Genomic DNA, 27,423 nt, shown 5'->3' with positions numbered 1-27,423 from the left:
CCAGATTTCCACGAGTCTTTGTCCCAACAAGGAAGGACACTGTCCTAACCGGTTGCACCACTCTGACCTGCGGGGTGCACTATCTCTCACCAGCCTCCCACCAGAACAAAATGTAAAAAAAAACTTTCATTATTAATGGTGTGAAAAGAATTGAGCCCTCGCTGTGTCATAGCTTAGGTGGGAAGTGCATGGGTTTTGAGTGTATTTTTAATTCTGTTCAACTGTCTCCACTATGAAATGATAATAACTGAGCTGGTAAACATACAATTTAAAATAAGTTGTTTTCCAGTGGCTGGTATTCTGCAAGTGTCACCTGACGACCTCAGTTCCGCCTTAACGTCTGACGTTCAATATTTTAAAGGTAAGTGTCATATTATGCAGAAACCTTTTTTTTATTACTTTATTACATTTTCTAAACTTACAAAAAAGCATTTTTCTCTTCTTTTTTTCTACTCTAGGGGATGTGATTTTGAGGAGACACACAGTAGATGTGGCAAATTTTTACCGAGACCTTCTGGCAAAGTCACTTTATAGCCATCTTTTTGGCTTCTTGGTGAACAGTATTAATTACTACCTCCAGAGTCAGGATGATAGGGAAGGGTAAGTGTTATTGCTTCTTTGTCATATTTCTGTTTGAGTCTGTCCTTCAGCTCTTTGAAGCCAAAATCACAAGTCCATTTTTTCCATCTAATTAACAAAATATTTGGTAAAACCCACTGACCTCTTATAGCTTCATTCATGATGAGTTGGAGGTTATGCTGTTGCAAGCCCATCTACCTATCTCCCTCACACAACTAGATATAGGACTCAGCCAGGTGTGGCTAAAATATTTACTTCAGTCCTAGAGCTGGTTTCATCAAGGCTAGCCCATCATTGCTAGTAGAATAGCAATAAATAGTAAAAGGGTAGTAAGAGGAGAGGTGGGGCTGATTAGGGACCAAAAAGGAGACCTGTGCATGGAGGCAGAGTGTACGGCTGAGGTACTAAATGAGTACTTTGCATCTGTCTTCACCAAGGAAGAGGATGCTGCCATAGACATAGTAATGGAGGAGATAGTGGAGATACTTGATAGGATAAAAATTGATAAAGAGGAGGTATTGGAAAGGCTGGCTATACTTATAAAGTTGATAAATCACCAGGAGTGGACGGGATGCATCCTAGGATGCTGACAGAATTGAGGGAGGAGATCGCGGAGGTACTGGCCATAATATTCCAATCCTCCTTAGATACGGGGGTGGTGCCAGAGGACTGGAGAATTACAAATGTTACACCCTTGTTCAAAAAAGGGTGTAAAGATAAATCCAGCAGCTACAGGTCGGTCAGTTTGACCTCAGTAGTGGGGCAGCTTTTAGAAACAGTAATCAGGGACAAAATTAACAGTGACTTGGACAAGTGTGGATTAATTGAGGAAAGCCAGCACGGATTTGTTACAGGCAAATTGTGTTTAACTAATTTGATTGAGTTCTTTGATGAGGTAACAGAGAGGGTTGATGAGGGTAATGCAGAGTAGAAAGAAGGAAACTGTTCCCATTGGCAGAAGGGTCGAGAACCAGAGGACACAGATTTGAGATGCTTGGCAAAAGAACCAAAGGCGAAAAAAAAGCTTTTTTACGTAGTGAGTGGTTATGATCTGGAATGCACTGCCTGAAATGGTGGTGGGGGCAGATTCAATCACAGCTTTCAAAAGGGAGTTGGATAAGTATCTGAAGGAAAGAAATTTGCAGGGCTACGGGAAAGGGCGGGGGAGTGGGACTAGCTGAACAACATGGGCTCGACGGGCTGAATGACCTTCTTCCATGCTGTAACCATTCTATGATTCTATGATTCTAATATTAAATTGGCAAAAAAGTTACATATCTATAACATAAAAATCTACATTAAAAAAACATTATCTGTGGACAACACTGACAAGGGCACATTTTTTGCTCATCGCTAGTTGCTCCGAGAAGGTGGCGGGGGTCACTACAGTCCCACAATATGTGGGACTGAAATCACATGTAGACCAGAGTGTGTAGGGGTAGCAGATCTCCTTCCTTGAAGGACATTAATGAACCAGTATGGGTATTTATGACACCCCAACAGCATTCATGGTCATTTTGTAGTGCTAACTACAAATTACTAGTCTTATTGAAATCAATGATACAAATTGCCATTGTGGGATTTGAACTTCTGTTGCTAATCTAGTATCATAACTGTAACATTTGCATATTGAATTATCATTGGCCCACAGGCATCTGTAAGGAATACCTATTATATTCACATGTGATCACATGCTGAGTTGTCATTGGCCTGCAGGCATCTGTAAGGACTGCTATTGTTTAGAGGACCCAGGGGGTCCTGACTCCATCTTGTCCACACGGTGCTGTATGTATGTTTAAGTTCACAGACCTGATGCTTCATTAAAAGAGTTTAAACTGTAATACTCCGTTGTCCTGCAATTTATTATTTTTGTACAAAGTGTGCAAAACAAGACAATAATGACTAGACTACCCTATTCTATCTGCTTTGTATGTTGTTAATTAAAACTCACGGATCAGATTAAAGCTCCTTATTTTTCTAATCACAGCTTTGATCGTTAATATTTTGCCTACATTTTTTTCTATGTCTCCTTCATTGTTAGAGATATAAAATACAAATTGTGCAAGTTTTTAAAGTAAGGACCAAGAAATATAAAATTGAAGAAAAGATGTTTGCATTTTTTCTTCTTTACCAAATATCTTTGGCATAATATATAGCGTTATTAAAACAATATCATGTTCTTATTAGTTCCTCATTGTTAGTTTTTCTAGCCCTGTTCTTTGATTGTGATTTGTACAAACCCTACCTCTTTGGTTGTCATTTGTTGCTATTTTATGAAATCTTGCTGTGTGATATTGGCACATTAATGTGTGGATGTGTTAGATTGACACTCTTCACTCTGCTATTTTTCACAAAATGTTAATGGGGGTGAAATTTGTCCTGCTTTACATTCCGCAAATTGAAATCAATGGAAAAGAAAATCGGGCTGAGTGTAAAACGGGAGGCCGATTCACAATTTCTAAATTTGCAGATGACACCAAATTGGGAGGGATAGTCAATACTGAGGAGGACTGCAACAAATTACAAGAAGACATTAATAAACTTGCAGAATGGGCAATAATTGGCAAATGAATTTCAACACAGATAAATGTGAGGTATTACATTTTGGTAAGAAAAATAAGGACGTCACATATTACTTGGAAAATAAGAATCTAAATGCAGTAGAAGAGCAAAGGGATCTTGGAGTACAAATGCACAAATCACTAAAAGTAGCGACACAGGAAACCAAGTACTAGGGTTTATTTCTCGAGGGATAGAATTGAAAAGTAGAGAAGTTATGCTAAACTTGTATCGAACCTTGGTTAGACAACACCTTGAGTAGTGTGTGCAATTTTGGTTGCCATATTATAAAAAGGATATAGAGACACTGGAGAGGGTGCAAAAAAGATTTACAAGGATGATACCAGAAATGCGAGGTTATACCTATCAGGAAAGGATGTCTTGAAAAGAGAAGGCTGAGGCGGTGACCTAATTGAAGTCTTTAACATTATGAAAGGTTTTTGATGGAGTGGACACAGAGAGAGGGGGTCAAATTGGGTGCCTTTGCACCTCCCGTTACCACCCCCAGGGGTCGCAAATGGCTTTGCGACCGGGTGCGGCGCTGACATCGAACCCCGTCATATTCGGAGGGAGTTTTGCAGCGGCGCTATGGCATTGCGCCCTGATCTCCTCCGGCCAGAGGTCGTGACGTTATCACCATGCGCATTGTCCCAGACCCAAAATTGACTTCCGCCCCATGCAGCAGCGCCGGTCAAAAACACCGACAGCTGCAGGAGGCGTGCGTCAGGCGGCCGGCCGCTTTGGGGGCGATGATTAAAGACAAGGTGGCCGAGGTAAGTAAAAATAAAACTTACCTTTTTTGTTGCAGTTTTTTTCGCCAGTTCCTGCCCGCGATCGATCAGCCTGACACTCTGCTTTCTATTGCAGAGCCTGCAGCGATGGCCCTTCCCTTTAAGGAAGGGAAGGAGCCTTTCAACGCGGCAGCGCTGCATGGCCCAGTGTGCAGCACTGCTGATGTCTCCACCCCGCCTGCTGCCGATTGCACTCCAAGAAGGAAGTAGAGCACTTGATTTAGCACTCCACTTCCTTCCTGGAGCGCAAAACCAAATTGTTAAAAAAAAATCAAGAAACATTAGTGCCTGGCGCTAATTTTCTCAACTTTTTTAATTTAGCGCCCCAAACAGGGCTATAATGAATTTCTCCCCCACTGTGTTTCCACTTGTGGGGAAAAGCAAAACTAGAGGCCATCAGCATATAGTCACCAAGAAATCAAATAGGAATTTCAAAAGAAACTTCTTTACCCAGGGAGTGGTGAGAATGTGGAACTCGCTACCACAGGGAGTGGTTGAGGTGAATAGTATAGATTCTTTTAAGGGGAGGCTGGACAAGCATATGAGGTAGAAGAGAATAGAAGGTTATGTTGATAGATTTAGATGAGGAAAGATGGGAGGAGGTTCGAGTGGAGCATAAATGCCGCATGGACTTGTTGGGCCGACTGGCCTGTTTCTGTGCTGTATATCCTATGTAAAACTATTGCCAGTTTTGCTAACGCCCAAGGTGAATTTTACCCCCAGTATCTTTGTTCAAATAGCGGACAAAGGATTTTTACCTGACTGTGATAACATATTCACCTGGCAATACTGCATGGTACAGTTTCACCTCAGTTGCGCCCATTGCACCTACAAAGTGACTGGAAGGCCAACTGTAATTGAAGCATTTACAAGAGTTCAGCAAAACAGAAATATTTTAAAGAAGAGGAGCTATTAAAAGGTACTGGTAGAGTACAAACTTCCACTGCAAACCTAATGTACTCTGTAGGATATGAGTAACCACAGAGGGAATTTCAGAGCTGTGCCATCTAATGCAAGGACACCTGCAGCCAACCTGCAAAATAGGGCATGCTATAACAGTGGCAGTCAAGGTCACCACTGTCCTCAACTTGTCTACATTTAGCTCCTTCCAGTCCAGCATTGCAACCCAAATCAAAATCAAAAATCAAATCAACTTTTATTGTCATTGTTAGTGCACAAGTGCAGTACAACGAAATGTAGGCTTGCGGCTCCCGAGAGTGTACATTTAGATTAAGACATTTAAACATTCAACATACATTTGGCTTGTAATACATTAACATAAACATAACCATAATAAAGTGCATTGGCAGATGTGCAGGCTTTAGAGTTTATTTGTGGAGTTCAGTAGGATGACAGCCCTGGGAAAGAAGCTGTTCCTAAATCTGGTCGTACGGGTGCGAATGCATCTGTAGCGTCTCCCAGATGGCAGGAGGGCGAACAGACTGTGGCTGGGGTGGGTAGGGTCTTTGATGATGGACCGTGACCTCCGTAAACAGCGTTTCTGGTATATGTGCTCTATGGTCGGTAGCCGGGTGCCGGTAATGCGTTGGGCAGTTTTGACTACCCGCTGCAGGGCTTTCCGGTCATAGTAGCTACAGCTGCCATACCATACTGTGATACAGTTTGTCAGGATGCTCTCTATTGTGCAGCGGTAAAAGTTAGAGAGGATCAGGGGTGACAGGTTACATCCCTTCAGCCTCCTTAGGAAATAAAGGCGCTGCTGGGCCTTCTTCACCAGAGAGGAGGTATTGAGGGACCAGGAGAGGTCTTCCGTGATGTGGACTCCGAGGAACTTAAAGCTGTCCACCCTTTCCACCACAGCCCCATTGATGTGGATGGGGGTGTGACTTCCGCCTTTAGACTTCCTGAAGTCCACAATGATTTCTTTGGTTTTCATGATGTTAAGGGCCAGGTTGTTATTGGCGCACCACTTCATGAGATGCTGGACCTCCTCCCTGTAGGCTGACTCATCGTTGTTGGTGATCTGGCCTACTACCGTGGTATCATCCGCAAACTTGATGATGGTGTTGGAACCATGAACAGCCACGCAGTCGTGGGTGAAGAGGGAGTAGAGGAGGGGGCTCAGCACACATCCTTGTGGGGCCCCCGTGTTCAGGGTTGGGGGGGGGAGGTGTGGTTACCTAATTTGACAGACTGGGGTCTGTTTGTTAGGAAGTCCAGGGTCCAGTTGCAGAGGGAAGTGTTCAGGCCAAGAGTTTGGAGTTTGGTGGCCAGCTTGTTGGGGACGATAGTGTTGAATGCTGAGCTGTAGTCTATGAACAGCATTCTGATGTAGGTCTCCTTTCCATCTAAGTGATTCAGTGCCGAGTGTAGAGCAGTTGTGATTGCATCCTCCGTTGATCTGTTTGCACGATAGGCAAACTGGTGTTGGTCAAGAGAGGCGGGAACACTGGCTTTGATGTGAGCCAGGACCAGTCTCTCGAAACACTTCATTATGATGGGTGTGAGTGCGACAGGTCGATAGTCGTTCAGGCACGTCACAGCCGTTTGTTTTGGCACAGGAATAATGGTAGCGGTCTTGAAGCATGTAGGGACTACTGCCTGGGCCAATGACAGATTGAAGATGGCGGTGAAGACGTCAGCCAGCTGATCAGCACATTCCTTGAGTACCCGTCCAGGGATGCTATCCGGTCCAGCAGCCTTTCGTGCTTTATCAGTCAATAACCAGCTGCTATATCAGTCAATAACCATGTATCAAATAGGTGACTGATTATTATGCAGGTTTGCCAGCACTTTAATCTCCTTTGAAACAGTAGCAAGACACAAGAGTTCATATCACCCACAGTGCTGCCAGCGCAGAGGTTATTGATAGAACACATGTCGCCAGTTGAGCATCAGAGTCCTGCTGCCCTCAGCACCTATTATTTGCTCCTCTTCACCTGTGCACTGTGACTTACCCAGTGCTACCTCCTCACACTCACTAACTGCATCCTCTGGGGTGTATGGAACTCTGCTGTTGCCTGGAAATGTTGGTGAGCGGGCTGCAGGGTGCTTTGAAGTGCTGTTTTATTTTTTTGGGCTCCTAAAAATGCTGTCAGCTTGTTCCTCCATGCTTGTTCCTTCTACAAAAACAGAAAAGGAACAATTATTAGAATGTTGGCTCTAAGATGTACATAGCTTGCACTGCAGAACACTGTGGGTGATGGTTTTATGATTGTGTGTGTCAGTAACTGAGAAGGTAGACAAGACAAATCAGACAACAGCAGGATGGTACAAGCCATGATCTTGGGAGGGGGGGCGGGCTTTGGCTTCACCCACCTACCCCCATTCCCTCGATGTTCTTTAATGCAATGATGGCCATGATGACCCCCTCAAAGGTTTATAATTTCTGGCCCCTTGTATTAGGAACCATGTTGCTTTGCAAGCAGTAAAGTACTCTTGAGATGTTGTAAGTCTGAGGATCACCTGGAGGGACAGACAGACAGCCTACCTATGCGTCAATAATTGACCCTGCTTTCTTAGGGTCTAACATCTTCTTCCACATCTATTCCCTAATCTTGTGGGTACTAGGGACCACATTGACCCTGGCATTCACTCCTGCCAGGTTGGCTGAACCATTGCTTTCTGGGGAGGGTATCCTGTAGTGCCAAGCAGGGCAAATGCCCACATAGCTGTGATATTTTGAGACACAGCATATATATACAACAGCGCAACATGGCTTCCGGTAAGAACTGTACTGCACATGACTTTATTATTATATACATCAGTAGTCCACCAGGTGGCTCAATTACACTTCTCCCTCCTTATTGAAGAAGTCAATCATAGCAAATAATCATTGTACATGACTTGCATGGTATACACAACTGTTAGCATACATTTCTCAAATGGAACCCATTTTATGTTTCCAAATTCTACTATAGAATTCTGTAACACAAACAAAGGATATGAACTTATTTTCCAGATTTACAGATTAAATTTAACCACTGGTTTTCTGTTTCGAAGAGGATACCTTCTTTCTTGATCAGAACTTTCAGATCTTGTTGTAGGACTTTGACTCATTCTAGGCCGAGCCTGCGGATAATTTTTCTTCAAGGGCTGACCTTGATCTACATTTGGACTCTGTACACTTTCAGACTGTTTGTCTTCCTGACTCGGGCTCAGACTTCAATTCTGACTTGGTCTTGGACTTGTTTCTGGTATGTCTGATGTAGGATTTGCTACTGGTACTCTACTTGTAACAAGACTATCTGACTCATCAGAATAAATTAAATCATCCCAGCTTTCAACTCCTTCCACATCTGTAGGTAAGATATGATCAACGTGAACAAATCTAACCTTTCCATGATCAAACATCTTGACCAAATATGTACGAGGGCCACATATCTTCACTACTCTTCCTGGTAACCACTTTAACCATTTATGGTGATGGTTCTTCACTTTAACCTCCTGGTTCAACTTCACACTTCACTCTCTAACTCTACTTGTATCATGACTCTCTTTCTGCCTTGACTGTTTCTCTTCTACAGACTGTGCCAAGTTTGGATTTAACAACGAGAACCTGGTTCGTGGCTGTCGTTTGAGAAACAACACTGCTGGTTTCCTACCAGCAGTGGTATGAGGAGTATTCCAATAGGTAATCAGAAAATTTGCCAATTTGTGGTCGAAATTCAACTGTCATTTCTTTGGATCTGGATCCAACATTTGCTTGATGAGGGCACGTTTGACAATTTGTGCTCTGCGCTCTGCTGCACCATTTGAAGCAGGGTGGTATGGTGGAACTTTGGTATATTTCACACCGTTTCTGCTCATGAACTGTGTGAACTCTTCTGAACAAAATTGCAGCCCATTATCAGACACAATTTCTCCTGGAAACATCTCTACCCACTCCGAGTGACTGTCTATCACTATGAACAATTGCTTTCCTTCTAGCTCAGCAAAATCTACAGCTAGCCTTTGCCACACTCTAGGAGGTCATTTCCATGGCTGTAATGGTACTGATGGTGGTTTCTTGCTCACCAATTGACATGTTGTACACTGACTGACTATGTACTCTATCTCTTTATCTAAACTTGGCCACCATAAGTAACTGAAGTAACTGCGTGCAAAGCTCTTGGTCAAGCACATTCCCAGGTGCTGGTCATGAAGATCTCCTAACAATTTAGACCTGAACCTATTTGGGATAACCACTCTTGCTCTCCACATGATACAATCTTTATCCACTGACAATTCATTGCTACGAACGAAGTAGGAATAGATATCTTCCTCTGATACTTCGTTTGGCCGTCCATTTGCTATGTAATCATACACCTTTGACATAATTGGGTCACGTTTGGTTGCCCTACCAATCTCTTCAGCTGTGACTGGCAGCTCATCAATGTATGAGAAATAGAACACTTCTTCCTTATTGGGTGTAACTTGTGATGGGGATGGCAACCTGGACATAGCATCAGCATTACTGTGATCAACTGATCGTCTGTACTCAATGTCATACGTATACGCTGACAAAATCAAAGCCCATCTCTACATTCGGGCTGCAGCTAAGTTTGCAACTGGGGACTTTGGATGGAGGATTGCTGTCAGGAGCTTATGGTCAGTAACTATGGTAAACTTACGACCAAACAGGTAATTGTGAAACTTCTTGACCCCAAAAATCAATGACAAAGCTTACCTTTTGATCTGCGCATAATTCTGCTCACTGGCACTGACAGTGGGTGAAGCAAAAGCAATTTGTCTCTCCTCCCCACTATCTAGTACATAAGAGATCACTGCCCATACTCCGTATGGAGAAGCGTCACTCGCTAGCTTGATATCCTTAGCTACATCATAGTGAACTAACATGGTACTCTCTACTAACTGGCTTTAACACTCTTTGAATGCTGTGTTGCACTCTTTTGACCACTTCCAAGGGACCTGTTTTCTCAACAGCTCACTCAGTGGATGTAACAACGTAGCCAAGTTTGGGAGGAACTTTCCGTAATAATTCAAAAGACCCAAAAATGATCGAAGTTCAGAGACATTCTTATCAGGTCTACCTTAGACATAATATTCTGATTGCATCCAGCTTTCCCTTGGTTGGATGTAAACAATCTTTGCCTACTCTGTGCCCTAAGTACTCCACTGAGTTTTGAAGCAACTCACACTTGTGAGCTGTCACTCGTACTTCGTGCTTCTCTAGCCATTTGAACACTACATTCAACACCTCATCATGGATTTGCCTGTTTGGTGCTGAAAAGAGTATTTCATCCAAATAACACACTACCCCTTCAATCCCTTGCAAAATTTCGTTCATCACCCCCTGGAATATGTCGCTGGGCGGAAGACACTCCAAATGGTAGCCTATTGAAATGATATAGCCTTAGGTGAGTATTTATAATCAAGCATGACTTGAACTCTTCATCTAACTCAAATTGTAGGTAAGCATTTGTTAGATCTAACTTCGCAAAGACCTGGCCACCTGTCAGCGTTGTGAACAAATCTTTCACCATCATTTTCCAATCCTCTCTGGCTTCAGGTGTGGTGCCGGAGGACTGGAGGACTGCTAATGTGGTACCCTTGTTTAAAAAGGGAGAAAAGGATAGACTGAGCAATTACAGGCCAGTCAGCCTAACCTCGGTGGTGGGAAAATTATTGGAAAGAATTCTGAAGGACAGGATAAATCTTCATTTAGAAAGACATGGATTAATCAAGGATAGTCAGCATGGATTTGTTAAGGGAAGGTCGTGTCTGACAAACTTGATTGAATTTTTTGAGGAGGTAACAAGGAGGGTAGATGAGGGTAGTGCGTTTGATGCAGTGTATATGGACTTTAGCAAGGCTTTTGATACGGTTCCACATGGCAGACTGGTCACAAAGATAAAAGCCCATGGGATCCAGGGCAAAGTTGGATTCAAAACTGGCTCGGAGGCAGGAAGCAGAGGGTAATGGTTGATGGGTGTGTTTGTGACTGGAAGGCTATTTCCAGTGGGGTTCCGCAGGGCTCAGTACTAGGTCCCTTGCTTTTTGTGATATATATCAACGATCTAGACTTGAATATAAGGGGTATGATTAAGAAGTTTGCAGATGATACTAAAATCGGCTGTGTGGTTGATACTGAAGAAGGAAGCTGTAGACTGCAGGTAGATATCAATAAATTGGTCAGGTGGGCAGAGCAGTGACAAATGGAATTCAATCCAGAGAAGTGTGAGGTAATGCATTTGGGGAGGGCTAACAAGGAAAGGGAATACACATTAAATGGTAGGACACTGAGTAGCGTAGAGGAACAAAGGGACCTTGGAGTGCATGTCCACAGATCCCTGAAGGTAGCAGGCCAGGTAGATAAAGTGGTTAAGAAGGCATTCGGAATGCTTGCCTTTATTAGCCGTGGCATAGAATACAAGAGCAGAGGGGTTATGCTTCAACTGTATAAAACACTAGTTAGGCCTCAGCTAGAGCACTGCGTGCAGCTCTGGTCACCACATTACAGGCAAGATGTGATTGCGCATCTAGTCAGTTTCTAGTCTTTTGAGTTCTTGCTCAACTTTCTCTTTGACTGCGTATGGTATAGGACGTGACTTGCAGTAAACTGTTCTTGCGTCCTTCTGCACTCTGACACTTGCCTTTAAGTCTTGGATCGGACTGCCCGTTTCGCTGAACACCTTCGGATACTGCTTGATGACGTCATCTTTCGATGCAAATTTCGCTTCCACACAAAAAATCTCATTCCAATCCAGCTTCAGTGACATAATATTCTCAGTTTCTAGTCTTTTGAGTTCTTGCTCAACTTTCTCTTTGAGTGTGTATGGTATGGGACGTGACTTGCAGTAAACTATTCTTGCATCCTTCTGCACTCCGACACTTGCCTTTAAGTCTTGGATCGGACTGCCCGTTTTGCTGAACACCTTCGGATACTGCTTGATGACGTCATCTTTCGATGCAAATTTCGCTTCCACACAAAAAATCTCATTCCAATCCAGCTTCAGTGACATAATATTCTCAGTTTCTAGTCTTTTGAGTTCTTGCTCAACTTTCTCTTTGAGTGCGTATGGTATGGGACGTGACTTGCAGTAAACTATTCTTGCATCCTTCTGCACTCCGACACTTGCCTTTAAGTCTTGGATCGGACTGCCCGTTTCGCTGAACACCTTCGGATACTGCTTGATGACATCATCTTTTGATGCAAATTTCGCTTCCACACAAAAAATCTCATGCTCTCCTGAGTCGTCTCCCAGCTCTACATTCGATTTCTCTAGTCGATAATCACGCAACTTGTCGCAATATAGTGATTCCGGTACTACGCTCATGGATGCACTGGTGTCGATATTCTGGTTCCTGTGACATCTACTTGGATGACAATACCTCGTGAATTGCTGTTAGATACCTTCGTGCTCCTGATGATGTGAATCTCCAGAAACTCCTTGTCTTGCTGCTTCTCTTCAACAGTATGTAGTATCTGGCGATTTCTACTCCTAGCATTGCCAGTCGGTTTACTCTTCTGCCAGCACGCCTTCGCAAGATGCCCAGTTTTCTTGCTGTAGAAAGACACTTCCTTTACATATGGACAGCTTTGAGCGATGTGTTGTCCTAGGCATCGATAGCACGACTTCAATGCACTGTTACCATGGCCAGTTGCTGAGGCCTTGGGGCCCAACTGCCTTTTACTTGTAGCCGATTCACCTCGGTTGTCTGACGAATGGAAATGGCGCGGAACTCTCGGGAGTATTGGTCGGCCATATCCATCAACATAGCTGTCTGACAAGCTAAGTCAAAAGTCAAGTTACGAGTTGTCAACAATTTACTTCTGATACATTCAATTTTCAACCCACAAACCAAGTGGTCACGCAAAGCTCGGTCCTGAAAGTTTCCGAAATGACAGTGAATGGATAGCTTTTTTAAAGCTACAATGTACTCACTGATACCCTCGTCATTTAATTGATCACGTGTTCCAAAACGATAACTTTCAGCAATTTCCAGGGGCTCAGGACTGTAGTGCTGTTCTAACTTGGTTAGGATCTCCTTCAGTGGCGTGTCCTTCGGCTTAGTGGGAACAAGCAAATCTTTCAGAGTTTCATACACCTCGGGGCCTGCTTCAGTCAAAAGAATAGCCCGTTTCCTTATGGTTTACATCATCGGGAACTTCAACAATACTATTCACAGTGAAAAACATTTCTAGCCGCTGCACATACGCTCCGAAAGTCACTCGGTCACGATGGAACTCACCCAAGCGCCCTAATATTTCCATAGGTGCGGCCATCTGGACTCCGGCAACGTCGACAGTTCAGCCACGTATGCTCGAAATTACCTCGGATTTTTAAGTTTTTCTGCAAAACAAAGAACCTCTAACAGTCCCTCTGTTGGTTGGCAGGATTATCCTCCAACAAAAATTTCAGCTATGGAATCCGCAATCGCATCCTCATCGCCAACTCTGTGATATCTTGAGACACAGCAGATATATATGCAACAGCACAACATGGCTTCCGGTCAGAACTGTACTGCACATGGCTTTATTATTATATACATCAGTAGTCCACCAGGTGGCTCTATTACAATATCCACTCTATGCAGCAACACCTTCACTTCACCATTCATCAAACAGGGATGTTGGATCCTGCGTGATCCTACCACTTACCCAGAGAGTCCTGTTCTGACCCCAAATTTGTTTTATCATCCATTGGATTTGCTAGCTACAGCTTTTTTTCAACTAGTGGTTTTAAGTGTTGTATACTTTATTTTTAGCCACCATAGCCTTTTGCCAGTCTGAAACTATTTTTGGCCATACAGGCTGCTATTTACCTTTAAATCAGTCCATACCTTTTAAAATGCTGTTTAAAAGTTGCAGAAGTACTTAAAATCCCTCTCTGCTGCCTCTCTTATGTGAGTTCCCATCTGTAAGCTCAACTGATGCTGGGAGCTCACTCTGCATATAATGGCCTCAGCATATCAATGCTACATGCCTAAATTGAGCGGCATAAATTACACCATTCCTGCAGCCTCTATGAACATCACATGAATTCTGCTTCCCATTAATACCCAACGCATCCCATCCCAACCAAAACTAGCTGCTTATACTCTGTCAATCAAACAGAATATCATACCACCATTATAGGACTGCGATTGTGACCTTTTCAGGTGCGGGAGGGGGAATTTCCATGGCCCATCCGCCGTGACTTTGATGAAAGAACTGCAGAAACTACAGAAAAATGGCACAAACTCGCCCTTGGAAATTCATCCCCTTTTAGACCTGTTTATCTGCCTTTCATGAACTGGAGTACCCTTTGATTATTCAGCTTTTAGGGGGCTATTTTCAGCAGCTCCCCTAAGGTGGCTGTTGTGTATGTACCTTTAAGAGAATAACTGGTCTCAGACTGCAGTACCGGCAGTGACCACCTCTGTATAAAAGGCGCTAGTGAGCCTCTGTTGTTTTCAGTTTCACTATTGACTTCCATCAGTAAAGACTTGTTTTGTTCAACTCCTGCTGTCCGTGTTTCAATCATTCACGGACGTAATACTGGCGACAAGCAGTTACGAACCTACCTACAGTCTGCACCACCTCCTGGGATCCATTCCTACAGCGAAGTGAGCAGAGGTCGAGGCCAGAAAGAAAAGAAAGTAAGAGGCAGTAGAAACGGGCGTCGACCGTGGGCATCCGCCCTGTGTTGCGGAGTTGAAGATTGCTGGAGAAGCTGTCGGAAGCGGGGCCTGGTTCCTGTCGACGGTGCTTCAGCTAATCGGGCTGGTGGCAGGTAGTGCACTGATCCTTCCTGGGCTGCGGCGGTCGCGAACTCGAGCGGGTGGTTTGCAACGGGGCCGAGCAGCGTTGTCGGGAAGAAAAGAGAGAGGGTGGAGCACACAGGGCGCGGCCGGTGCTACGAAGCTGGGCTGCGTATAGACCCGCGAAGAGGGAGGCAAGAGTCCCACAGGGTTGTTCCACGACGGGAAGATAATTAAAAAAAAAGAAATATTAAACGCGAAAGAAACCGCAAGGAGCTGCAGGTTGCAACGGGAACCGCGGAAAGCAGCGCTAACAACAGCGGGGAAGAAGGCAAAGCGTGGGAGGTGCCATTTTGTTAAATCGGGGAAGAAGGCAAAGCGCGGGAGGCGCCATTTTAGATTTGCAAGATGCCGAAGACTGGCTGTATCATTGCTTTTGATAATACAATAGAGGACTGGACCACGTATGTGGAAAGAGTCGAGGTATATTTCGAGGCAAACGAAATAGCGGAGGAGAAAAAGGCATCGATATTGCTAAACTTAATGGGCGCTAGAACGTACGGCCTATTGCGGGACCTGATTACTCCAGCCAAACCGAAAGCGAAGAGTTTTAACGAAATTGTTGCTGTCCTACAGGAACACCTAAACCCTGCACCGCCGTTGATAGCAGAAAGATTTAAATTCCACAGGAGAACTCAGCATAAAGATGAGAGCAATGCTGAGTACCTTACGGAACTACGCAAGCTATCAAAGCACTGCCAGTTCGGAGCAGGACTGGCAGATACCCTACGGGACAAATTTGTCTGTGGACTCCTGAGTGAAGGAACACAGAAGAAGTTACTCTCACAGAAAGAGCTGACGCTAGATAAGGCTTTCAGCGTGGCAGTATCGTATGAAGCAGCAGCCAGGTGAGCTGCAGAAATTCAACAAAAGCCACAGGAATACGGCACCCACGAAATGACACGGGGATTTGCAAAATGTTATCGCTGCGGCAGAACTAACCATGACCAGAAGGACTGCTGGTCCAAAGACAAAATATGCAGGCAATGCGGGAAGATGGGACACATTGCACGAGTTTGCAGGTCTGGGAAGAAGACCAGCGACAACAAAAAGGCTACTAAGGAACCGTACAAGAAAGTACAAAAGATGACGGACAGTAGTACCGAAGACCAGATGAGCGATAGTGAATCCGGGAACAGGAGACTAAGCTGTCTCAAACTTCACAATGTAATTGCAAAAGAGGATCACCGAACCATTTGGGTCACCCTCACGATAGCAGGGTCCCAAGTTAAAATGGAATTGGATACAGGATCAGCGCTAACCGTCATGAATCGACGAGACTACGAGCGGCTATTTTCACACATACCTTTGAGAGAGACATCCATCATCTTGACGACGTATACGGGGCAAAAAGTAAATACCCCAGTGGAAAAATAAGGGTGCCTGTCGAATACAACGGCAAGAAAATACGGAAATTGTATCTCTACATACTGCCAAATGGTGGGCCACCGTTATTGGGACAGGAATGGATCAGGAAGATAAACTTAGATTGGCACTCCATTCATGCAATGACGGTGGACGGTAAAAAAGATGAAGACGTCACTCCTGGACGATTGTGAACAATCTTAGCTAACGCCAAAGAGGTATTTCAACAAGAACTGGGCACGCTTAAAGGCGTAACCGCCTCGATAAAAATAGAAGAGAATGCAGTTCCCAAGTTTTTCAAAGCAAGACCGGTACCATATGCAATTCGCACAGCCGTCGCAGAGCTGGAGAATCTGGAGAAGGGAGGCGTGTTGTCTAAGGTCGACTGGAGCGAGTGGGCGACACCCATCGTTCCTGTCATGAAGAAAACGTTAAGCAATAAGTCCGGGGAGCCAAGGAAGATTCGCATCTGTGGGGATTTCAAGGTGACGGTGAACCCAGTCCTTCACACAGTACAATATCCTCTTCCAAGGATAGAAGACATCTTCGCCTCGCTGTCTGGAGGGATGCGTTTTACAAAAATTGACCTAGCACAAGCATATTTGCAGATGGAGGTTGAAGAGTCCTCTAGGAAGTATCTCACGATAAACACTCACAAAGGTCTTTACCAGTATGATCGATTGGTATTCGGAGTAGCATCGGCTCCGGCGATATGGCAAAGAGCGATGGAACAAGTCCTGCAAGGGATTCCGGGGACTCAGTGTTACTTGGACGACATCCTTGTGACAGGTGAAGATGACAGTGAACACCTTAGCAACCTAGAACAGGTGCTCACTAGACTACGGGAACATGGGCTGCGAGCCAACCGCCCCAAGTGCAAATTTTTAAAGAAACAGATATCGTATTGTGGCCACGTGATTGATGAAGAGGGGTTACATAAGTCCCCTGACAAAATTGAAGCAGTTGATAAGGCCCCAGCGCCTGAAAATGTGTCGCAACTGAGGTCATTCCTCGGATTGGTGAATTACTACCATAAGTTTTTGCCGAATTTGTCGACAATTCTGCACCCACTGAACGCCCTGCTACGAACGGGGGTAGCATGGAAATGGAGCGATGATTGTAAGCGGGCCTTTCAGAAGAGCAAGGACTTAATCACTTCAAGGGAAGTATTGGCTCACTACAACCCAGCACTGCCGATCAGACTGGCGTGTGATGCGTCTCCCTACGGCATTGGGGCGGTACTGTCACATAAATTCCTTGATGGTTTGGAGAGGCCGATAGCTTTTGCGTCACGCTCGTTAACTTCTGCCGAGCGTAACTACGCCCAGATTGACAGAGAGGCCCTCAGCCTAGTATGGGGGGTGAAGAAGTTCAATCACTACCTGCACGGTCAAAAATTTACTCTACTAACTGATCATCAACCTCTTGTCTCCATTTTCAACCCTCAGAAGGGCGTACCGATAATGACAGCACAACGGCTGCAGAGGTGGTCCCTTTTCCTAGGGGCACACCAATATGACATCGAGTACAAAGGAACTAAACAGCATGGAAATGCTGATGGATTGTCAAGCCTACCGTTGCCAACGGTGGAAGAAGAAGACCTTGCAGTGGATCCAATGGAGTTATTCCACTCGACCATAGTCGAATGTCTCCCTGTGACAAATGCAAACATAGAAAAGGAAACACGGAATGACCCGACACTATCACGGGTCTATGATTTAACGGTGAAGGATGGCCAGCACATGGCGAACCATTGCTGCCAGCATTCTCGCCGAGAAGAGAACAGCTGTCAGTGTGCAGAGGAACCTTGATGTGTGGATCCAGAGTAGTAATTCCACCTAAGTTGACGGATAGAGTGCTCAATGAGCTTCATGAGGGTCATCTGGGTGGGGTAAAAATTAAGAACTTAGCCAGAGCGTTTGTGTGGTGGCCGGGAATCGATAGAGAAATCGAAGAGATGACCAAGAGCTGTGCAGGATGCCAGAAGGCCCAAAACGCCCCACCACAAGCTCCTCTGCATGCATGGGAGTGGCCCTCATCTCCATGGCAAAGGGTGCACATTGATTTTGCTGGTCCCTTCATGGACTCGATGTTTTTAATTGCGGTGGATGCACATTCAAAGTGGCCAGAGGTAATAAAAATGTCCTCAACCACCACGGAAAAAACTATCACAGTTTTACGAACCATATTCACCAGGAATGGGCTGCCTGAACAGATTTGCTCTGACAATGGACCACAGTTTGTGTCTGAAGAGTTCCGGAGGTTCTTAAAGAACAATGGTGTTAAGCATTACACATCTGCCCCATATGATCCAGCCACTAATGGATTGGCCGAGAGGTTTGTCCAAACATTCAAGAAGGCTATCAAGGCAATGTGTAATGAAGATATACCCCTACAACACAAGGTGGACAACTTCTTGTTTGCCTACCGGAATGCGACACATGCGGTTACCAACCAAACTCCAGCCATGATGTTCTTCAATCGAAGACTACGATGCCGCTTGGATTTGGTTAAGCCAAACGTCCGAAGAGATGTGGAGAACAGGCAGTTTCAGAATATGAATGAAAGGCCGACCAGGAGTTTTAAGATAGGTCAAGCAGTTTTGGCCCGGGACTACCGCACTGAGAAATATTTGGCAGCCAGGAATGATTTGTACACGACAAGGACCTCTCATTTATACCGTGGACGTTGGGGAGAGCATTGTAAGTCGCCATGCTGACCAGATTCTAGAGTCACTGGAAAACGTCAACTCTACACCACGATCTGATACACCTGGTGATGAAATCGACGTTCCAATTGCAGCTACCGCAGAACCGGTAATATTGGAAGCAGATGAACCAAACAACGACATTGATCCCGACTCAACATTGCCAGAAGAACCTGATACCCCAAAGAGGCGTTATCCAGACAGAATCAGGAAGCCTCCTCAAAGACTGAACTTATAATTGCTTAAACTTAACCAATGTATCTAGCAACCATAATTGTGATTGTAATTAGTTATCATTTAGTTGTTAAATGAATGCTATGTTCTGTTTATCTAAAAGGGGAGGAATTGTTGTGTATGTACCTTTAAGAGAATAACTGGTCTCAGACTGCAGTACCGGCAGTGACCACCCCTGTATAAAAGGCGCTAGTGAGCCTCTGTTGTTTTCAGTTTCACTATTGACTTCCATCAGTAAAGACTTGTTTTGTTCAACTCCTGCTGTCCGCGTCTCAATCATTCACGGACGTAATAGTGGCCAAGATGGGATCTTGAGCTGAAACACCGGTTTAGCCCACATTTAGCGCAAGACACCATCTTGATAAAGCAGTTGAAGCCAGCGTGATGAACGGCCGCCCGGAGGCTTGTTAAACAGCTGATTGCCACTTAAAATGCCTGCTTGCACTCATTAAAGAGGCTGCATGCATTTTGGTGGCTAGCGTTTCAACTAATGCCCTCTCCTAATAGCGACCAGCTTTTTGGGAGCAATAATGGCGTTGATGTCGATTTCAAGCGCTATTTAAAGGGATACTCACCTTTTCATGGTCATTGCTGCTGGAGCTGTGAAGAGGACCTCTGAAATACATTGGGAGACTTTCTCGGACACTTTGTCAAGACTTCACCAACACTCGAGCAACATTTATTCCAGAAATTCTCTGAGGACTTCATCTAAAATGAGTAAGGGGGCGATTTTCTCCGATACTTTCTGTGAGTCTGTGTTTTCAAATGTAGTTATGCTGAATAACAGGACACAGACTACAGAAGTAATTAAACAGGTCTTTAGTGATTGAGGGTCAGGGCTGAACTGGGATACACTTTGCTCCGCAGGGTTTATATACCGGTGTGGTCACCACCGGTACTACAATGTACAGGACCCATCAAAAAGTAGTCCATCACCTTAAGGTATCCTCTTAAGGTGGTACAGGTTACATACACTACAATTCCTCCCCTTTTAGCTTAACAGTGTACACCCCAATTTAAACATTACATGGATAACATATATACAATTTTCACACAAAGCTGTTCAAAGATTCAGTCTCTGAGGAGGCCTCCTGATCCGGGCTGGATAACGCCTTTCAGGGGTCTCTGGTTCTCGTTGCTGGGGTGACTCATCCATTTGATCTCCTATGGATTGAACATCATCATGTACGTTCGAGTCTGAGGTAGATGCTACAGGCTCAATAACCTCTTCAACTGGTGTCTCTGCCGTAGACATGGGGTCGACCCTTGTTCTCGATTCCACAAGTTGGTCAGCATGACGTCGTATTACGTTCTCTCCAACGTCTACCGTGTACATCAAGGGTCCTTGTCGGGCACGAATTGTTCCGGATTGCCATTTATCATCCCTATAGTCCCTGGCCAACACTGGTTGTCCTATTTCGAAACTCCGAGTGGCCTTGTTATTTATGTGCTGGAATTGCTTGTTTTCGACTTCCCTTCGCACATTGGGTTTTAACAAATCCAACCGGGACCGCAACCTCCTGTTATAGAACATTATGGCAGGGCTTTGATTTGTCACTGCATGCGTGGCGTTTCGATATGCCATCAGGAAATTGTCCATCTTGTGTTGTAGTGGAATATGGTCTTCGCTCATGGCCTTTATCGCCTTTTTGAACGTTTGTACAAATCTCTCGGCCAACCCATTTGTAGCCGGATGATATGGGGCAGATGTATAGTGTTTCACCCCATTCTTTTTCATGAATTTCTGGAATTCTTCTGACACGAGCTGTGGTCCGTTGTCTGAACATATTTGTTCCGGCAACCCATTCCTTGCAAATATGGTTCTTAGAACTGCAATCGTCTTCTCCGAGGTAGTGGTCGACATCTTAATCACTTCTGGCCATTTAGAATGTGCATCTACTGCTATCAAAACCAGTGATGTTACCCGTTTTTGGCATCCTTGTTGAGTTTCCTTTCCTTCGGATATGATTATTATTTTATTTTATTTTATTTTATTTTTTTCAAAATGGCGGCTTCCCGCGCTTGGCGGCTTTTCCCGCGCTTGGCGGCTTGTCCCGCGCTTGGCTTCTTCCCCCGCCGACTCAAAATGGCGATTACCGTGCTGTTGCCGTTCTCGCCTCCCAGCGGTCCTTTATTTTCCCCTACGCTGCTGCTCTTGTTCCCCGCCGCTCCCGCGGTCCTTGTGGTCATAAACGCTTTTCTGGCTGCTGCGCGTCTCTGCCCCAATTGCAGTCCGGCCCCTGACACCGGCTGCGGTCGTGTTCTCCGCCCTTTTCGTCGTTTCCCTCCCCTTCTCTTACTGACAACTCGGCCGACTTCCCCCCCGTGCCGCTTGATCGGGCTTACCCGCCGCTGTCGTCGAAGGGATGTTCACTGATGTTTGACTTCGTGGCCAGAAACCAACCCGGGTTCCCGATGGCCTCCCCTGCTATGCAGTGCCCAGCAGGATGTTGAGGGTGGATTTCCTTGTTCGACGCCCGTTTCAGAGGCGAAGCTTCCTTTGATGCAACTGCCGCTAGGTAAGATCAGACTCGTCGCCACTGTTGAGTCTGTGTTTTCAAATGTAGTTATGCTGAATAACAGGACACAGACTACAGAAGTAATTAAACAGGTCTTTAGTGATTGAGGGTCAAGGCTGAACTGGGATACACTTTGCTCCGCAGGGTTTATATACCGGTGTGGTCACCACCGGCACTACAATGTACAGGAGCCATCAAAAAGTAGTCCATCACCTTAAGGTATCCTCTTAAGGTGGTACAGGTTACATACACTACACTTTCGACTCTCCGAGGCGGACAAGATCATTAAACAGCTGATTGCCACTTAAAATGCCTGCTAGTCCCTGAGCCATCCTACAACGTGCCTATGTGTGCCAGCCAGAGTACTCCAGACCTTCAGTCGAATGGCCAGCATAAACCCCTGTGGGATAAAAATTCAGGGTTTAGCACCACCCATTACCGGCAGATTCGGTGAAATAAATGGCGGGCGCCGCTCTTCCGCCCTCTGCCGGCGGGTCCCGCGGCGGCTGCCATTTTTGGGTGGCTGACAGCGCTGCCGATGTCGGCGCTCACCCAAATTATGTAGATGATGCAGATTGTGACGTCAGTGAGTGTGCAACGCTTGAAAGAGGTTAATAAAGCTGGTGGAGTTGCAGAAAGTTGCACAGAGCCAGTCAAACTGCAAAAACATGTCTGGTCTGGCCTATATATGACTCCAGACCCATAGCAATGTGGTTGACTTAACTGCCCTCTGCCGTTGAAGAAGGCAGCTCACCACCACCTTCTCAAGTCAATTTGGGATGGGCAATAAATGATAGCCATGCCAGCGATGCCCACATCCCATGAACGAATAATAAAAAATGACTCCCCTCCGCAATCCCACCACTCATGTCCAGCGCTTATATAATGAGAGCCATACTTCCACCAGGAACATCATCGAGCAGAACATCGAGCTACTGAAGCAATAGTTCCGCTGCCTTGACCGCTCGGGAGGAGCCCTCCAGTACTCAGTGGAACGGGTGTCGCATTTTGTCGTGGTCTGTTGCAGGCTTCACAACTTGGCCATCATGAGGACACAGCCCTTGCCACCAGGGATTGCAAGCCCGCCTCAGGAGGAGGAGAAGGATGAGGAAAAGGGTGAGGAGGAAGGGAGGAGGCAGGCTGCCAATCCCCCTTCTGGAGGGGCTGTCCGTGAACACCTCATCAGAGTTCAATTCCAATGAATGAAACTCCAAATCCCGTTGCTCACCACATCCCCATCATACCATCCCTCTGTCACAGAATATCATCGCATCCTCCTGGGTACACAGCTGAAATGAGAGTCACCACAAAAGATTCCAAACAAAATTCAGTTTACACATATGATATCAACTAATCGCCCTTATGCAAACCCTTAGTGCCTGTCGTTCAGGTGCCCTTTCCTGCTCTTGTGCTCCTATGAAGTGCTCCCTCAGTGGCTGCAGCATGGCTGGTGGCTCTGTGCAATACCCCATGCAATGTTGGAGGCAGACTCCTCCATGCTCCTTGACATTACCAAGAGGCTCTCTGGTAGGCTTGCCATTACACCTAGCATTTTGGTGTGTATGCCCATCACCCTTCTTCTGAAGGCCTCCCATCGAGGTCCTACATAAGAACATAAGAGAACATAAGAAATAGGAGCAGGAGTAGGCCAATCGGCCCCTCGAGCCTGCTCCACCATTCAATAAGATCATGGCTGATCTGATCCTAACCTCAAGTCTTCTATCACTCTTCATCCCACCTGAACCCATGTGATCTCCCGGGAGAGGCGAAAAACCAGATAAAAAACCCAATGGCCAATGTGGGAGAAAAAATCTGGGAAATTCCTCTCCGACCCATCTAGGCGATCGAAACTCTTCCAGGAGATCACTCTGTCCCTATATTTTCTACAGTACTTACCTTCTGTAAAGGCGATCTCCACCCCAGCCAGGAACAGGAATAAAACCATCTCCTGAAATCTAACACAGAATTAGAACACAAGAAGTAGGAGCAGAACCAGGCTACACGGCCCCTGGGCCTGCTCCACGACCCACAGGGCCATGACCATTCCGAACCTAGACTCATGTCCAATTTCCTGCCCACTCCCCGTAACCCTTAATTCCCTTTACTTCTAGGAAACTATCTATTTCTGTTTTAAATTTATTTAATGATGTAGCTTCCACAGCTTTCTGGGGCAGCAAATTTCACAAACCTACCACCCTCTGAGTGAAGAAGTTTCTCCTCATCTCAGTTTTGAAAGAGCAGCCCCTTATTTTAAGATTATGCCCCCTAGTTCTAGTTTCACCCATCATTGGGAACATCCTCTCCGCATCCACCCGATCAAGCCCCTTCACAATCTTATATGTTTCAATAAGATCGCCTCTCATTCTTCTGAACTCCAATGAGTAGAGCCCCAATCTACTCAACCTCTCCTCATATGACTACCCCCTCATCCCCGGGATTAACCGAGTGAACCTTCTTTGTACTGAGTCGAGAGCAAGTCCTCATCTGAGTCATGTGCAGTAGAACATGCGCGTGAACTCGCCCTCCGGGGAGCTGGTCCCCGAGATACCCTTTCCCACTAGTCTTGCTGCATGCCCGGTGCCTCACCCTGTGCAGATCCCGCTTCTGCCTGACATCGATAGTGGGGAAAATGCTAGAGTCCATTATAAAAGATGTAATAGCAGAGCACTTGGAAAACAGTGACAGGATCGGACAAAGTCAACATGGATTTACGAAAAGTAAATCATGCTTGACTAATCTACTGGAATTTTTTGAGGATGTAACTGGTAGAATAGATAAGGGAGAACCAGTGGATGTGGTGTATTGGGACTTTCAGTAGGCTTTCGATAAGGTCCCACATAAGAGATTGGCATGCAAAGTTAAAGCACATGGGATTGGGGGTAAGGTACTGACTTGGATAGAGAGCTGGTTGGCAGACAGGAAGCAAAGAGTTGGAATAAACAGCTCTTTTTCCAAGTGGCAGGCACTGACTAGTGGGGTACCACAGGGATTGGTACTAGGACCACAGCTATTCACAATATATATTAATGATCTAGACGAGGGAACTAGATGTAATGGGGTCGATTTTCCTGGAGCCATCAGGCGGGGTTTCAGGCATGTGGGGGGGGAAAATCCCGAATTTGGGGATCCCGACACCATCCCGCCCAAAACCCCGCCCCACGCAAGTTTCAGGGACGGCGGGTACCCGCCCTGCACTGGGACCCGCCGAAACCAAGCGGGAAGGGATTAGTGCCAATTAACTGCCTGTTAACAGTTTTTAGCCTTATCCCTATTTTGAAGGGTTTCGTGTGGGATTCCCGACGGCTCCAAACCACGTCAGGTTAGAGCAGGCGGGCCGTCGGGTTGAAGGAGTTGGAGGGGTCGCGATGTCGGTGCTCAGGTGAGTGATGGGTGCATGAGTGCAAAGGTAAGTGTGTTTGGTGTGTCTAAAGTGTGTAAAGAACTTTTACTTACCTGTACTTACCTTAACAGCCTTTCTTCCTGTAGCCGTCGGGAGCCCATCACTCAGCCGGCACTTAAAGCTGAACGGCTGCGATCTGTGAAAAGTGACAACCTTCAGCTTTGAGTGCTGCTGAGAGTTCTAACTGAGTCTGTGCAGAAGGACTCATGTTAGAACTCAGACTGTCAGTGTTTCACAGCTTCAAACAGCTGTGAAACACTGATATTTCATCTGTCAAGAACTCTTGACAGATGAAATTGCTGTCTGCGACGTCACCTGTTGCTGGGTGGCCCTTAATTGGCCTGCTGAGCCCGTTGGGCGGGCTCAACAAGGTCAATCAAGGGAAAATCGCACGGATTGGCCGGACGTCAAAGTAGGCGGGTCTAAAACCCGAAAGTTGGAGTCCTGCCTTCTTCCCGACAGCTTCAGGAAAATTGACCCCAATATCCCCAAGTTTGCAGATGAGACAAAGCTAGGTGGGCGTGTGTGCTGTGAGGAGGATGCAGAGAAACTCCAGTATGATTTGGACAGGTTGGGTGATTGGGCAGATGCATGGCAGATGCAGTATAATGTGGATAAATGCGAGGTTATCCACTTTGGTGGCAAAAACAGAAAGACAGATTATTATCTGAACGGCAATAGATTGGGAAAAGGGGAAGTGCAACGAGACCTGGGTGTCCTTGTGCACCAGTCGCTGAAGGTAAGCATGCAGGTGCAGCAGGCGGTTAAGAAGGCAAATGGTATGTTGGCCTTCATAGTGAGAGGATTCGAGTACAGGAGCAAGGATTTCTTGCTGCAGTTGTACAGGGCTTTGGTGAGATGACACCTTGAGTATTGTGTGCAGTTTTGGTCGTCTTATCTGAGGAAGGATGTTCTTGCCATGGAGGGAATGCAGCGAAGATTCACCAGACTGATACCTGGGATGGCAGGAATGGATATATGAAGAGAGATTGGGTCGATTAGGCTTATATTCGCTAGAGTTTAGAAGAATGAGAGGGGATCTCATTGAAACTTATAAAGTTCTAACAGGACTAGACAGACTAGATGCAGGAAGGATGTTCCCGATGGCGGGGGAGTCCAGAACCAGGGGTCACAGTCTAAGGATAAGGGGTAAGCCATTTATGACTGAGATGAGGAGGAATTTCTTCACCCAGAGAGTGGTGAACCTGTGGATTTCTCTACCACAGAAGGCAGTTGAGGCCAACTTATTAAATATATTCAAGAAGGAGTTAGATATATTTCTTAAGGCTAAAGAGATCAAGGGATATGGGGAGAAAGCAGGGACAGGATACTAAATTTGGATGATCAGCCATGATCTGATTAAATGGCGGAGCAGGTTCGAGGGGCCGAATGGCCTATTCCTGCTCCTATCTTCTATGTTTCTATGTTTCGACACTAGCCTCTAAAGTACACGCATTGCCAGTTTCTGAGCTGGTGTCTGCAAGTGACAAATGCAGTGACGTTGTGTCTTCTTCTTCTCCCCCCTCGCTTTCCTCCATCGCCTCGGGGATAGGCTGGTCTGGTGCTTGTTCTTGATTATCTGAAAGCAGAAATGCACAAGAGTCGGGTTATGGTGAGGGGAGCGGGGCGAAGCAAGATATGCATGCATACAGCATCAACAGCTAGAAAGTGAGAAGAGATTGAGGGATGATGGGGAAGTGAGATGTGAGAAGAAGGATTAGGAATGAGCATACCATTGTTGTCCCCAAGGGCTTCAATCTCACCGGTTGCCATGGCCTCCATGATCTGATGCCCAATGATCTCCAGCACTCGACCTGGCTCCAGTGTCCAAAGAAGTTTCATGACCTCAGACCAGTGGTCAAAGCCTTGCAAGCGTCCAGCTGCACTCCCTGCACACTTTAAAAACTTTTAACATCTATTGCACCAAACCACTACTTCAATAAAATATTTTTTTTAAAGTCCAAAAGCTTAAATCCAAACTTACCTGAAAGATGTGTGTGCCCCTTTAGGAAGCGCTGACAGCTTCTCTACAGGGCTGTTTCATGCACGCTATTCTGACCGTGCTTCGGACCAGGTGGTAAATTCAGTGAAAAGATTGAAGTTTGCAGACGTGGCGTCAAGTCAGACGTCATCCTCTGCTGATTTATATTTCTGGGGCCAGCTCTATGGCCCTTACCAAAATGGCGACACAGAGTCCCATGCTGGAGGCAGGCAGAAGTGAAGTGGCCACCATTTTTTTCCCGAAACAACACACACAGTGCGAATTTCCAGGCCTTTGCCTTTAAATTTAGAGCAATTAAGCTCAATTGATGTTCTTATTTTGAAAGGAGTTAGAGATAACTTCACATTTTTTTGAGGGAAGAGGCTAAATTAATAAGTTGTGAAGATAGAAACATAGAAACATAGAAGATAGGAGCAGGAGTAGGACATTCGGCCCTTCAAGCCTGCTCCGCCATTCAACGAGATCATGGCTGATCATCCAAATTCAGTACCCTCTCCCTGCCTTCTCCCCATATCCCTTGATCCCTTTAGCCTCAAGAAACATATCCAACTCTTTCTTGA

The 27,423-nt window shown here is 45.7% G+C and overlaps 1 protein-coding gene across 1 annotated transcript in view; it reads left to right on the top strand.

Annotated features, from left to right (window-relative positions):
* The window catches only part of LOC147111559 (unconventional myosin-XVI-like), a 254,585-nt gene that overhangs the window by 2,260 nt on the left and 224,902 nt on the right, over positions 1–27,423 (top strand). Inside the window, exons 2-3 of the mRNA XM_085999900.1 lie at positions 290–361; positions 459–600. The gene's annotated coding sequence lies outside the window, so the exon portion shown is untranslated. The remainder of the gene's footprint in view (positions 1–289; positions 362–458; positions 601–27,423) is intronic.

Source organism: Somniosus microcephalus, chromosome 10, assembly GCF_052327205.1.
Source record: "Somniosus microcephalus isolate GS21.2 chromosome 10, FLI_Smic_1.0, whole genome shotgun sequence".
In the NCBI taxonomy this organism is placed as follows: Eukaryota; Metazoa; Chordata; class Chondrichthyes; order Squaliformes; family Somniosidae; genus Somniosus; species Somniosus microcephalus.
The sequence above is the reverse complement of the archived record's forward strand: the minus strand, read 5'-3'. Positions and strand labels throughout refer to the sequence as shown.